Source organism: Psittacula echo, assembly GCF_963264785.1.
Source record: "Psittacula echo genome assembly, chromosome: 4".
Taxonomy (NCBI): Eukaryota; Metazoa; Chordata; class Aves; order Psittaciformes; family Psittacidae; genus Psittacula; species Psittacula echo.
Genome location: NC_137738.1, coordinates 2,766,097 through 2,781,021, shown reverse-complemented (window position 1 = coordinate 2,781,021; position 14,925 = coordinate 2,766,097).

Sequence of the window (14,925 nt, the reverse complement as noted above, 5' to 3'; positions counted from 1 at the left end):
CATATGAAACAGAGACAAAGGTGACTTTGTAGCACTACTCTGAGTGAAATCCCACTTTTTTCCCTCTCCCTCACAGTGTCTGATGTGCCGCTGCTGAAAAGGTTTCTATTTTGATGAGGCCACAAAAGCTTGAATACTTTTCTGAACCAGTTTGGTAGTAATTGCAAGCTGGGAATTATTCTCAGGAGAGTTCAGACCTGTGTAATTTATTCAAAAGAGACATAACCTTGCTATGTAAGTCTTAATTATCATCTCTAGTGCTTCATAGTAAAGATACGATCCCCTATAGCTCCTTTAAGGTCATGTAAATACCCTGGGCTTCAGCCTTAGGTGGTGAGACCCTGCACATCGGTTCTCTATTTGCATTTGACTCCATTCACCCGCCCTTATTTCACAGCCAGGCTCATGAGTGGCGTTTTTTCTATAGACTTTAATTCAAAGGTCTCTCAAACTACAGCAGCTGGGAATGTTCTGTTGGAATGACTTTCGAGGGGGGGTGGGTGGTGTGGGGTGGTGGGGGAAGAGAAATATGCCTTTCATAAAACCAGGATTTCTTTTATGGGCAAATTTCAATTTTGCCAGAAATTTCTGATTTCCTATTAGGAAAAAATCAAACTGATGGCTCTGCGGCTGCTTTGGCTGGAAGGCCCCTGTCGATTTTGTTGTCGTCTGCAGGGAGAGAGCAACATTGACAATAGTCTTCCAGGCAGGCAGCTGGGGAGATGCAGCAGGTCTGGAAGAGGGAGGAGGGGAGGTTGAGTGCCCTGGCTCTCTGCCGGCCCTGCAGCCCAGCTGCCTCCCCAGCAGCCAGGCTAGGGGGAAGGCAAGGAGGAGGAGGAGGAGGAGAAGCAGGAACGGGGTGGCCAGCCCGCAGCAGCCTGCCTACGAGGCTCCTGCCGCTCTCCCGTTTCGGTAGGCAGCTGGCAAGCCCCAAGAAATTCCAGTTTGTGATTTTTGGGGTTGTTTGGGTTTTTTTTTTTTTTGGGGGGGGGGGGGTTGGTTTGTCTTTTGTTTGGTTTGTTTGTGTTCGTTTGTTTCTGGGAAGTATTTCCCAGCAGAAAATAAAAAATAAAGTTTTAAAAGCAAAATTAAAAATCTCACCATTTGAGAGGAGGAAAGAGAAGAATAATTTCCAAACTCCAATTTTTTCATGAAGAGGAGTTTCTGTGGTTCAGCCGGCTCTGCCTTACACCTGGTATTACACTGGTAGGAAAAAAAACCCACAACACCCTATTTTTCCATAATTCATACACTGTTGAAGGGTACAGTGCAGGAAATAAATGCACCTGTATAGAGAAGAACAGGAAAAGAACATTAGTCACACTTAAGATGGGTTTGGAGAGGTACACAACGAGGATAAATATCTCCTTTTGTGCCTCAAAGTGGCTGGTGAGAGCAGTGATCCCTCACTGAGCAGCAGCCCTGCCTTTACTGACAAAGTCATACCCCAAGGTCCCTACCAGCTCCGTGTCTTTGCCCACAGTTAAGCAATAATCAAAGAAAGGAATTTCCATCAAGTCTTGTAAAACTAAAATATAAGGGCAACTGGATTGACAAGCTTCACTGTGATGCAATTGGAAATGGCTGACTCATAAATGCTAAAATTCCAGGATTTTTATGGAATTGGTCATAGACCTTTAAGCGCAAGGCACTGAGTGTGTCTTACCATAACATAGATCATAAACTAGAAGCCAAGCTCACTGCAGGCTGTTTTGCAGGCTGTGAAGACTCTTCCATTGTGTGTTTGTGTGTATTTCTCAACCTCTCTGAACGTGTTCAAGTTATCCTCTGCTTAATCCACACTGACAAAGAGCATTAGAAGCTGTAGCTATAATGATGGGAGGAAAATATATATTCACTTCTGACTCTAAAAAGTATTTAGCCTATAAAGACTTCTGAAGGGTGTCCTTTGAGGTTTCATCCACAAACACATGCAAAAGTGCTCTCGTTGTTTCAGGACTTGCTATTCTTTTGATCCTAAGCAGATTTTTGTGAGAATAATGAAATCTTTGAATAATTATATTCAGGTAAATAGAATATTTCAACAAGCACCTTGAAAACAAGAAACAAAACAATTATAGTCCTTTACATTCCAATAATCCATCCCTGATTATCCTTATAGATACCGTGCAATGCATGATACCAGTATTGATGAAACACCAAAAGGTAACAGAATCAGCACAGAGCAACATCAGCAGAGCAGAAGAGCAAATACAACTTTAATTGTAGGCTCTCTCTTATTATTTTATAGTGTAGGCTTTTCAGATCATTATTAATACTTACAAAAACGGGTGATTTGGAGGCTGCATATTTTTTCTTTCTTAGGAGTTATTTTATTTGATAATGACATTAAATATTAGAAACTATAACAGCTGGTGTGTTTATCCTTACTTGAGTGTATTAACCTCTTTAGCCCTTTTTTCCAGAAGAAGGATTCAGCATTACAGATTTGACTGTCAGCTGCAGTGCCTGGCGGCCTGTTGGATTGGCACCCTGACAGAATCGAAAGTCCAGTGCTGCAAGTAAACATGGATGACATTGCAGAGAGATAGAACTGCCTGACTTGAGGCACCTGCAGCTGTTTGCACCAGAATAAAAGCAAAGGTTGTGGTCACTGGAGTGGAAAAACACTGAATTTACCTCTAGTTATTTTGCCTGGGAATTTCCCCCCCCCCCCCCCCTTCTTTTTTTCCTGGTTGTACATTTTGGAACCTTTCCACTAAAAGCACATTAGGCTGAAATACCTAAGTGAAAAAAGTCAACCAGACACCAGAGGGTTTTATAACCTATTCTCCCCCCCTTTTTTTTTCTTAAATTCACTGAATAGTTTCCCCACTACTTTCTGCCTGGTAACACCTTGTGCTTTGCTTCCTGGGTTGCAGAAAAGGATGCAAACTCCGAATAAAACAAAACCAAACCAATTCGCAGCAGCTTATTTTTCAAGTATTGAATAGATGGAACCATTTCTTAGCAGCTCATTCAGATTATTAAACACAGCAAGACTGCCACAAGTGACAGAAAAACAGCAACTCAAACCATTTGGTTCAGTAAAAAAGCTCTTGATCTCCTAAGTGCTTCTACTTCCCAGGACAGGTCCCCAAGGTCCTTGGAAACAAGGAAAACAGCACAGGAACTCAGTAGCTGCTCTCACTAGCTTGTTGTGATTGATCAGCACAGCAAACCCATAGTCAGAATATTCATTTCTGTAGCACAGAGGATCTCAGCGTGCTTTACAAACAGCATTTAATTGCCATAATCCTCAGTAAAGGTATTATATCTAGTTCACCAGTAGATAAACTGACGCATGAAGAGCTTAGGGGACTTGCCCAAGGTCACACTGAGTCAGTGGTGAGCCGGTGACAGAGCCGTGACTCGGGGTGGATCACAGTGAAGATCAGCAGCTGGACCCACAAACAAGCGGAGAGGGGAGGGTAGGTAGGTATGACAGAAATGAGACGTTTGATGGCTGGGCTTTTCCCCTATGCCACCTGCATCCCTTTATAACATCAGATCATTTACATTTTTAAAGAAAGTGTATTCTTTTTCATCATGGGCCACTGGTGAGCCTAACGCTATCTTTTGTGTGGCACCCCCGCTAACAGAGGTGGTGGAGTATCAATCACAGCTTTCCCTGGGGTCATACCTTACTATGCTGGCTCTTGATCAGAAAGAAGCAGATGGTTATTTACAAACAAAATAATCTAGACCTCAAGAAGGTTGGTTTGTGGGTTTTTTTCTCCCAGACCCTCCTACAGATGAGGCCAAATCAAGGTAAAATTCCTTTTGTCCCCTTCTGCCAGCTTTCAAGGACGCTGCCTGTCCTACCAGCACCTTTAAAGGCGTTAGAAGTTAAATTTGCCTAAGAAATGCATGGCACCTGACAGAGTCGAGTTGCCTTAGATTATTCAGTAGCTTTCATGAGAATCTGGCACTTAAATCACAGTGTGAATTACTGCTAGATTATTGTGCAGGAATATTGCTATCTGCCGTACACTACATGTTTGCAATCAGTTCTCTACAAGCAACACACAGACTGCCTTTGAATCTTTTTCAGTAGCCATGGTCACCCTCCTTCTTTATTTAGTGTTAAGTGTTATTCATTTGGCAGTAAAAAAAATGAACAAAAGAGAAGAAAGCAGGTGCTCTAAGTTTACTCTACAACCAGCTGTCAGGAAGACACGCTTTTACTTATTTATTTCTCATTTTTCAGCACAGAAAAGGGATTTATTGGAAGCGTTCGGGGAAAAAAAATATGAAGAATACATTCAATCAGTCTTTTCCGTAATCAATAAGGTTACTGAAGCAGAAAAACCTGCAATGAGTTGCCACAGAATCTGAACTTCCATTTGCTTCCTTTTAACATGTATTCAGGCAGAAAATCATCATGGAAAGCCAAAGCTGGGAAGTAAGACCTGGCTATGACTTTTGGGTTTAGTTTGGTTTGAATTTACCAGGTAGCATTTGACCAACTGTTTGCTGAGTGACACAAGCCTCTAGTATGGACAGGATAAGTTAGTCACAGAGGTGCAATTTCCTTGCATTTTGGGTGAAGGAACCTCCCTGGTGAAGTCCGGCTGATCTTGCTTTTCAGAAGATGCTCAGCCACAACGGTACATCTCTCTGGCTTGACTGCAAATGTCTTCCTCCTTCTCAGTATTCAGCCTTTTCAGCCGAGGATCTAAGTGTTCCCAGCTCAAATGTAAAGAAGAGCAGAGCCCAGCACATAGACTAAAGATGTCATTCCAAAGGCATCTGAAGGATATTTGACCATAAAGCCTGACAACCTTCAGGCTCTCCCTTCCTTCCCAGAAGAAGTTTTAAAAGGCATTGCCAACACATTTGAAAAAGGAAGATGGAGGGAATTTGGCTACCTACCCCAATGCCAGGATCCTTGTTCATGGTGTAATAAGGCCCACAGCTTTGTCACATATCTGGTGGCTTCCACTTACACCTGAGCATCAGGAGTTTCATGCCAGTGTTTGTGGGCTCATGTGCTGCAAGTGGGGATGGGAACCTGCTAGCAGTCATGTGAATAGTGAACTAATTGCTTCACAATCCTAAGGCCTACGTATCAAATATTTGTTGAGGGACATACATCGCAATACTTGGCAACAAAATCCTGTCCTCACTTACATGAAGGGACATCAGTGTGTGCCATGGATTTAAAGCACACACCAGTTAAAATTGGTTTGGTCTCTCAAATCACTTCCTTTAGGAATCACCCAATGTGATACCAGTTGTTCAGTTTGCTTGCAGTTTATCTTGTCTATTTTCCATGTGCTTTTTCTTACTTATGTGCCTGAATGTCCCTGCTGCTTCCCAGAGCACACATTTCCCCCCCACTGTTCATCTTCTTGAAATTTTTCCAAATGCTCATCCAAAGGCTGTGATTTTTGATTTTGAAATGTCATGGTACTCCATGGGCTTGCAGCTCGCGTGTTCCCTAGTCGGCCATTCCACTAGCTCTTTGGCTCCATGATTCCCAGTGAGAAACTGTGAAACCACTATTATTTTTAAGGATGTATTATATTTGTGTTGTAGAGGATGTTCTGATCTCAGAAAGATGCGTCCACATAAACCTGGCCCACATAAAAGAGTAAGCAATTAAGGTATCTGGATTGCAATTTCTGCCAGCCAACAGGGTGGTTTTTAAAATACATGCTCCTGGTAATCTTCAATTTAAAACTAAAAACGTTTCACTTGTGTGTTTGCACATATTTAAAGAGAAAACTTTAAAACTTCCACACTAGGTAACTTCCACAAAGTGTAAAAACCAAACCAATGTAAATGGAAATTGTGTCCAGCTCTAAACATTGTTCAACCTCTTTCTTTGAATGCTTCTGAACTGTACTGTCTCCCTCATCACGTCATCCTTTGGCGATGGGGATCTAGACTAATCTAGATGATGCAGTCGAAGTCAAACTGAAGAAATCTCTTTCTTTGAATGGCTCTTTTGAAATTCAATGAATTTCAATTTCTTTCTTCCTTTTTTATTTATTTATTCTTTTTTCTGTGATCCAGACAGTCACAGAGTTGAGACGGGGAAAATACAGCACATTGCCAAAATCACATAAATTTTAATGGCTTTCCTGTTCACTTAACCCCACATCAACAGTGTGACCTCGCTAGCCTGCACCATGAACCACCAGGGTGTGGAGGCCAAGAGAAGGGTGGATCTGGCCTTGCTCCAACACCTGCTGCACAGAGGAAACCATGGGACATTTTGTGGGATATTTTTGAAAACACTGGGTGTCTTTTTCAAGACGCTTGTGCCCTAATTTTATGGAAGCTGTCAATAGATTCAGTAACCAGTCAGCACCCACCTCCAGCAAGACTATCACACAGTTAGCACTTGGGCAGTGAATGTTACTTGAGCTTTATCTAAACTAATTGTCTGCGTTTATTCAACATACCTTAACATTTTTATAGCCTTCATTTCCAGGATATTTACACACCTCAGAGTTCTTCTTGTCCTGCAGGGCAGGGAATTCCAGGCTGGAAGGAAATTCATGAATTGTGAAAGACTGAAAGAAAAATGTTCTAGCATCCCAACATGTAGAAGCATGCATCATTTGCCCAGAAAAGACAAAAGCAGTGGTCTTCTTTGACCTGTTGTACAACACAGGCCACTTTTAACTTCCCAAATCAGCGCATTTTAACCAGAGAACATCTTTAAGAAAACTACTCCAGCTTGACTTTAAAATTTCCACTGGTGTAGAAAGTGCCCAACCCTTGGTAGTTTGCTCCAGAGCTTAATTATGCTCCCTGAGAAAAAGGCTCACCTAATTTTTAATCTGAATTTGTCCGTATAAAACTTTCAACTTTCAAAGCCTGTTATTTGACAGACTGAAGAGCCTTCATTTTAAAAATTACATTCCCTATGGAGGCAATTAGTGTGGGATTATCTCATTTAACTTTAACCGTGCAAAAACAAAGCATCTTGTCTCACCCAGTGTTTGGGGATCTTTCTGTAATCAACTGACAGAAACAGGCACCTCCAGAAGTCACTTCATTGCAGCTATCTCCCTTCAGGATTAGATGCCTGCTGGAGATACCCAACTGCTGCACTGACTGAATGAGGGTGACAAAGTGGTGAACCTAGACCATCTCCTTATGTTTTAGAGGGTGAAAGTTCTGTCTGTAACCAGCTCACCTCATTAGTTTTCTGGGCAAAACACTGAATTTGTTGAGCTTTTCCTGATAAATCACCTCTTCCAGATCCTTGCATGCTCTTGAGGGTCTTCTCCCAATGCTCCTCAGCTTATCAACATTACTCTTGATCTGGGATTCAGAATAGGACCCTGTACTCCCAAAGGGGTGGTACTGATGCCAATATTAGTGGCATATAAACCCACCCCACTCAGCCCTGGCATTCCCTGCTACACGTTCAATGAGGCACCATGCTGCACTGGAATTTCTGTTTTGCTAGTTATCTACCCGTAATGAGCTATAAGTCTTTCAAAAAGTCACATCTATTACAGGAAAGGTCCTGTAAGGCCAACTTTTGCTGTTTCTAGACAGAAAACCTTAGAGTTTGGCCAAAACATCTAGCTTCTTCCTTTTATCAGTAACACACTAACTTTATTATTGTCTACTTTCCTAGTGTTTGTGTGGTTTCTAAGTATAATCTATAGTGACTTATTTTTTCTTGCAGGACATGGTTAGAAATGTTATACAGCTTTGGATCCAGAATCATTCTGTGCAGGACTCCAATAGAGAAAAACCTGCTCAGTGGATTTTACCTATTTACAATTACATACTCAGATGTACCAATTAGCTGTTTTTTAAAATCCATTTGATGTTTGCTGCAATGATTTTGTAGCATTCTCCTTTCTTAATCAAAGTGTCAGGTGATACCAAGTCAAATGCCTTACAGAAATCTAAGTACATTAAATCAGTGCTATTACCTTTCTCAACCAAGCTTGTAATCTCATAAAAATTATATCAAGCCAGTTTGACAAGATCTATTTTCCATAAACCTATGTTGAAAGGCATTAATTATATTACCTTCCTTTAATTCCTTATTAATCAAGTCTCATATCAGCTGTTCCAGTATTTTGCCTAGGATCAATGTCAGGTTGACAGGCCTATAATTACTCAAGCCATCTCGTTTAACCTTTTTAAATGTTGGCTCTATATAAGCTTTCTTCCAGTCTTCTGGAACCTCCCCGGGGTGCCAAGATTTGTTGAAAATCATCATTAATGGTTCAGCATGTTCCTTTGCTAGATCTTTTAAAATCCTTCATTAGTTTCTATAGCCTCTGCTATGACCATACTTCATTGTTCTATTGTTGTAGAAAGGTTTGGAAGCTTTACTAGCTACTTACTACATCTTCCAGTACCCAAATAGCTATGCAAGTCTGGCTGGCAGTGAGTTGCTTAAAGCACTTTAATTGCCATTTCTTCACACGAAGAGTGTCTAAATTCACATTAACTCTTGCCACATAGTCCTGCCTTGAATAAAGCCCTTATGACCCCCCTTCAATCTCACGGATAGTGACAGTGACTTCCAAGGAGTGTCACAAATTGCTTCTGAGAAGCATGCCTAGCACTGTAGCACAAGCTTGGTCTTACACACTCTGCAGCACCCAAACCCTTGATATTCTGTATCTTTTACCCTTCGAAGGCTTGGAGATTTCCCTGTATATGCATCATGGCACAGCTGAGCCTAATTCAGGCTACAGATGTACACCAGCAATCTGATCAGTTCTATTAAGTTTATAAATACATAACTCTGAGTATTTACTGAAAGAAATTTCATGGAAGAAAAGAGATTGGCTTACGTATATATAGAGTACTATCTCAGAGAACAACAAATATCAGGAAATAAAAGATTTTGCTTGGTGCATTAGTTCTAATACTAAAATATTCCAAATATCCAGTTGTGGATATGTTTCCAAAACACTGCAATTTACAAATGGGACACTGCAACATTATCAGTAGTGGCTATTGCACTATTCTGGTAAAAGAATTGCTGTTTTGGTGTGATTCATGTAAAAATACCATAGTAGAAGTGCATCCTGTTGTCATTTTTAAATGCCCTTGTCTAAGTCCAGATTTTCTGCTATTGATTTGTTTTGTGGATACCCAGGAAGACCATCTTCTGACAGACTGAAGAACAGGTATCTCTGTGTTCCCTCTCCTGATGAACTAGCAGCCTCTGTGCGGCAGGCAGAAGGAGTGGTTTTAATTGTAACTGTGCATGCCTAATTTAACTTTGCCGGTAATTTAGCTAAGTTGTGCAAGTAATAAAATGCATGGACAATTTTCCACATAAACGTTTTCTCAGGTACTTGCATACTACCCAAATTCTCTAAGTGTTCATTCTAACAGCTGAAGCCCTCAAAGTTTTTGTTTCTGTTGGCTTTGGTATTTTGTTCAGGTATCCTTGAGATTAGTTAATGAATTAATTATTTTCTAAATTGTCCTGTGCCAATGCAGCGTGTAGGCAGGAGGCATGAAGGTAGGGTTGTTTGAGAAGCCGACTGAAATAAGCACAGTCAGTTCAGGTGTCGGTGTGTATATAGAATCCTAGAATCACAGACTGGTTTGGGTTGGAAAGGACCTTAAACTCACTTAGTTTCATCCCCCTGCCACAGGCAGGGACACCTTCCACTAGAGCAGGTTGCTCCAAGCCCCATCCAACCTGGCCTTGAACACTGCCAGGGATGGGGCATCCACAACTTCCTTGGGCAGCCTGTTCCAGGGTCTTAGCACCCTCACATGGAAAAACTTCTGCCTTAGATCTGACCTGGACTTCCCCTGTTTGTATATGTTTGTTTATACAAATATATATAGCTAAATATAAATAGAAATATCTCTCTTTATATGTGTGTGTGTAGAATATAGTAGTGTGTGTAGAATATAGAACTAGTCTGTTGCTAGTATTAGTGTTAGGTTAGAGATAAAGAAAATCACCCCAAATTTAGAAGGGTAGAACTACCATAAAAATTAACATATTTTTCGTTAAACTGATGAGTATTTTAATATTAAATCTTTCCAGGTGGAACATATTTTGAACTGTAAAGGTGTGTTAAGTGAAAGAAAATGACACTAAAAGCCTTATACTATTACAGTAAAAAAGAAAGAGGCATCCTCTTAGCTAGTGTCACAGATCCAGTTGTTTCACTGGAAAAGATGCAGCAGAAAGAATCATTATCAAGACTGGAAACAAAAATGACTTGATGCATGGGCCTTCTTGCTTCTGTACTGCAGGTTAGCTCACACGCAGATGAGCAGGAGTGGATTAATAAATAATCTACCTGGGATAAATCTGAGACTCCTACATAAACTAATGCAGTGAAATTAAAACTGGAAGTGCAAATGGCTTACTTATCATATATTTAATTTATGGAACAGTCACTGTTGAAGGATGTGATTGAGAAAAATAACCAAGGAGATGGCTAAAAAGGCAGTAATGGGAGTAATAGTGGCATGAGCTGAATTACCAGTGGCAGTTGCAGAAATTTATACAAATACCTCAGTATTATAAATTAGGGAATTTTTCCTTGGTATCTGTATTCGGCAGTTCACCTTTTTCCCAGGGCTGTTTGTAACTTCATTGAAGGCAAAATATCTAACTAGATAAACTGTAGGCTCATCAAAATGTTTTTCTATGGGATAAATTTCCACTGTTTGCCCAGTTTTTTGCTAGAAGTATGGTAACTTCACACATAACTGTTAGCCAAGATAAAGCTATGCAGTAATAACACTCCCCTTATTGAAAGAGCATTGTTAATAGCATTGGAGCAATCAGCTTCAGGCAACAGGTCGTCCTGGGAAGCAGTTGGTACCTTGAGCTAAATCATCCAGCACTCCAATGTCGGCACTTTCTTGTTTACAAACTGCATCAGTCACAAATAGAAGTTGCCTTTTCAAAAGCTTTTGGTTTTTTTTCAGCAATTCACACATGTGGAATAACAGTCACAAATCATAAATGTCACACCTTTGTCGCCAGGATTTGAAGAAATCTGCAGGGTTCCTGTTAGGATGCAAATCCCAGTAGTTGCACCTCCTGCGATTCACATCAAAAACACTTGAAAAGAGGGTTTGGTTTTGGCAGCTGCTGTGAAAGCAAAATCTCCTTTCAACTCTCGCCATCCCAGTTTGGAGAAGGCTCTGGTTCTTCTGCACAGAGGTCTTGGCTTCCATCCTCCTGCATCCCCATCTTCGAAACCTAACAGGTAAATGGAAAGTTAGAGATCAGTGGGTGTTTTTTCCAAGGCAAGCAGGTCCCTTTATTGATTTCCACTGTTAGTAACTTGTGACAGACTGACAAAGTTTGCCTTTTCCCACACATGCCTCAGAATAATGACGTGTCAAATCAAACTGCATTTACCTTTTGTCAAGCGTAACCATTTACATATATGTATTTAATGTGTTTTAGGGCTCAAGAGAAGAGCTGTGTTGGCAGCCCAGGCGGGCGAAGTTTTCCTCAGCTCCACAAACCCGCTACATTCAGACTGCTCCAAGAGGAGCTCCTGCATGTGGTCCCATACCTGTCCCCAGCACAGTGGGGAGAGCAGGGACTGACAGACCACCACTGCAGACCAAATCACACATATCCTTCCCCTAAGCCTAGAACAGAGTCTGAAGAGCAAAATCTCCCAAGGAGCTGTGCAGGGCACCCTGACACAGAAGCTGGCTGTTGTCATCCCTTCACTGAGATGCAGGCAGAAGGAGCTGGGTGAACTACGGTAGCCTTGATGGGAATCTCAAAGAAACCAGTACTGGGGAAATGTCATAAGACATGGGAGTTTCCCCACCCCCAAATCCCCACTTCTCTGCAGGTTGTATATTCCTCCTCCTAAAGCAAACAAAACGCTAAAGGAAACAAATTGACCTCAGGTTTCCTCCTCTGCTATTTTCCTTCTGTCCTTCAGGCTAGCACTGCTCAGCCTTCACATTCAAGCAGTAAGTGTCTCCTCTAGAGCACATTTAAGGAGCACAGACACGATCGTTTAAGAGCACACTTTACTTATCTATCCTTAAGAACACAAAATAGACCCAGAAAAAAAAGTGTCTCTACGCTCATTAAAACGCTTTCAGCCCAGGGCAAGGATTTGATCAAAAGGATTCCTGCCAATGGAAGGGCATGCTGGAGCCATTGTAAGAAGTTGTGTGCAAGCGTCTGCCTTCCTTTCCTTTTCTTTCTTGTGCCCTGTCCCTTCCACTGCCACCTCCAATCTCTTTTCTTCCAGCTGGGGGAACAGAAGAGATTTTACTTCCTTGATGACAATTGTGTCCTTTGAGCAGCCAAAGCAAAAGGCACTTTGAGTTCAAATGAGACTGTGACTTAGACCAATATTAGCCAAGACCAACACATGTTTATTGTACTATAAGTAATCTTCGTTCTGATCAGCAGGTTTTCCTCACCCCACTGCAGTTTTACTCATTGCCTCTTTCATTCTTCCAAAATGAATAAATGAAATGGCTGCACATTTTTATTCACAGCAGTGGGTTTCAGAACTTCAAATCAGAGAGGCGTTTTGATTTTAGAAATAAACTCCAGAGGAAACAGTTTCAACCAGAACTTTCATATACTTTTTTTTACCAGTTTAAGGTAACATCAAAACTCACCTTTCCAAAAAAATGAAACCTCACAGCATTCTTTTAATCCAAATTAAATAAAGTGTCATCCCTGTGTCCTCTTCCTTCATATTTAGAGGGAAAGAAAACTATCCTGCCCATACTTTAATGGTTTTGTCTGCAAATCCTAAATGCTCCACTGCTGCAAATTTCAAATGATCTTATACAGCCAAAGTCTCTTTGGTGTCAGCAGCCACCCAGGTAGCAACACAACCATGAGAACGCTGCTGATCAGAACAATGAATGCCTGATCTACAGATGTCATATCAAGGTAGAAATCTTGATGAGCATTGTAGTGACATTACAAAGTGGATTACACATGCTATATCTGGGTCAGAGAAGGAGTTATTTCAGTGCGGTCAACAGAGTACTTCTGACCAAAGTTATTTTTCGGCATTATGAGAGGTACACTTTTGTTTGTTACTTCCTGTTGCAACTAATAACAATATTCTCTCCATATTCCCTTATCAGTTTGCAAGCAAAGTTAAAAGGAAGGCAAAATACCCCCATGCCTGGGGTTATGCAATCTCAGAGACAGGTTCGATCTCCCTGCCCTACTTTCCTTTATGACCAAGGAGCCCAGCCACTGCCACTCAGTCTCCCATTTAAGTGTTTAATACCACTTCAGAGAAGTTTCTGAGCTATGTTCCAGAAGTGTATGGCCCTCAGTCTCTGACTGCCTTATTGTCCAACCACCAATATGATACAACTAGGACTTTCTTGCTTTCTGGGTGTGTTGGGTCTCAATGAAACAAGTCCTCAGATACTCCAGCCCAGAGGTAGTGCAAGCAACTAAACATTAAATTTTGGATGTGTGGGTCTCTACATGGCAAAGATGTCACTGTATGGCACAAAACATGCCTCACCTTCAACCTTCTTTCCCAGGAAGAGACAACAGGCCAAAGGCCTTATCTACACGGCAGACAGGAGACGAAGTTGTCCTATACAGGGAATGCAGCATTTCAAACCTGTTGACTTACAGTACTGTGGGTAGGGAGTTAGGGATACTTGTGAGATTTTTTTCTGGCTGTACCAACTTCTTTTCTTGTCTTAATTTTGAATTTTTTGGGTTTTTTTTAATTTTTACAGAATTTAATGCAAACAAAATATAGCTCTTGACAGCTGATATCCCGTGTTTCCAAAAGCAGGATACTCCTGGGACACTGACAGACACAAGATTGGAAAGGCTGCCCATCCCTGCCAGCTGTGCTGGGGCTCCAGACTGAACCCCCCAGGTCCCTCAGCCGTTCCCCATCACACTGTGCTCCAGGCCCTGCACCAGCTCCATTGCTTTTCTCTGGCCCCGCTCCAGCCCCTCAATGCGTCCCTTCTAGCGAGGGGCCCAGAGCTGAGCACAAGATTCAAGGTGCAGCCTCACCAGTGCTCAGAGCATGGCGATGATCACTTCCCAAATCCTAGGAATCACATCAGATAATCTAAGAGCTAATTTTTCACCATTAAGGGTTTTGAAACTTATTCCCAGTTTCAGATCCTGGGAGAAAGCTAGTTTCGCGCGCAAGTACTGCTTTTAGTGAGGTCAGATGTATTTACTTTCATACAGGTTATCTGCACCTCACTAGCTAGCCTAAAACAGCAGAGGCTTAAACTAAAGCATTTATAGCAGCTCTGAATACCTTAAAACTGAAAGTAGATATATGTGCATATATATCTATAAATGCTGAGAAAAAGTGTTTTGCTTATCCAACCTGATTATCGACCTAATCCAACTGTGTTCTGTTTATTTATTGCAGGGGAAAAAAAAATACAGGGTTACTTCTACTCACTTGAAGCACTGGGAATCCTGACACCACAAATCTGCACATTTCTGTAAGAGTGAAAAATGCAAACCAGATCCATAACCAAAAGCTGTGATTATCAAAATTAACCTTTCCTGAGAAATGCAGCATTAAAAAATAAATCACCAAGTTAAGAAAAAACGTTCAGGAGCTTAAATAATTGAAAGCACAATTGTTTCTTTTGCTGGTTGCTATCATACATATCAAAACCTGTGTAATCCTATAGTGGTAGTAAGAAGTCTGTACTATTATTTATTTCTCGGTGATGACAATATACGTTATTCCAGAGCAATGGTACGTGTATCAGAAACACCTGACTTGCAAGGATATGATCCAACACCCAAGGAGCACAACCTAGATTACCCCATTGACTTCTATAGGCATTTCTCCAAGATAATACCCTCCTGCTGCTCCATTGCTTTCTTTAATGGATAATTCTGAGCTCACATCTGTGTTTTAGAACATTGCTGATGGTACTTAAAGAATGAGTTTATTTGCTTTTATTACTGTGTATGGTTCATATTCTATGAATATGCCATAA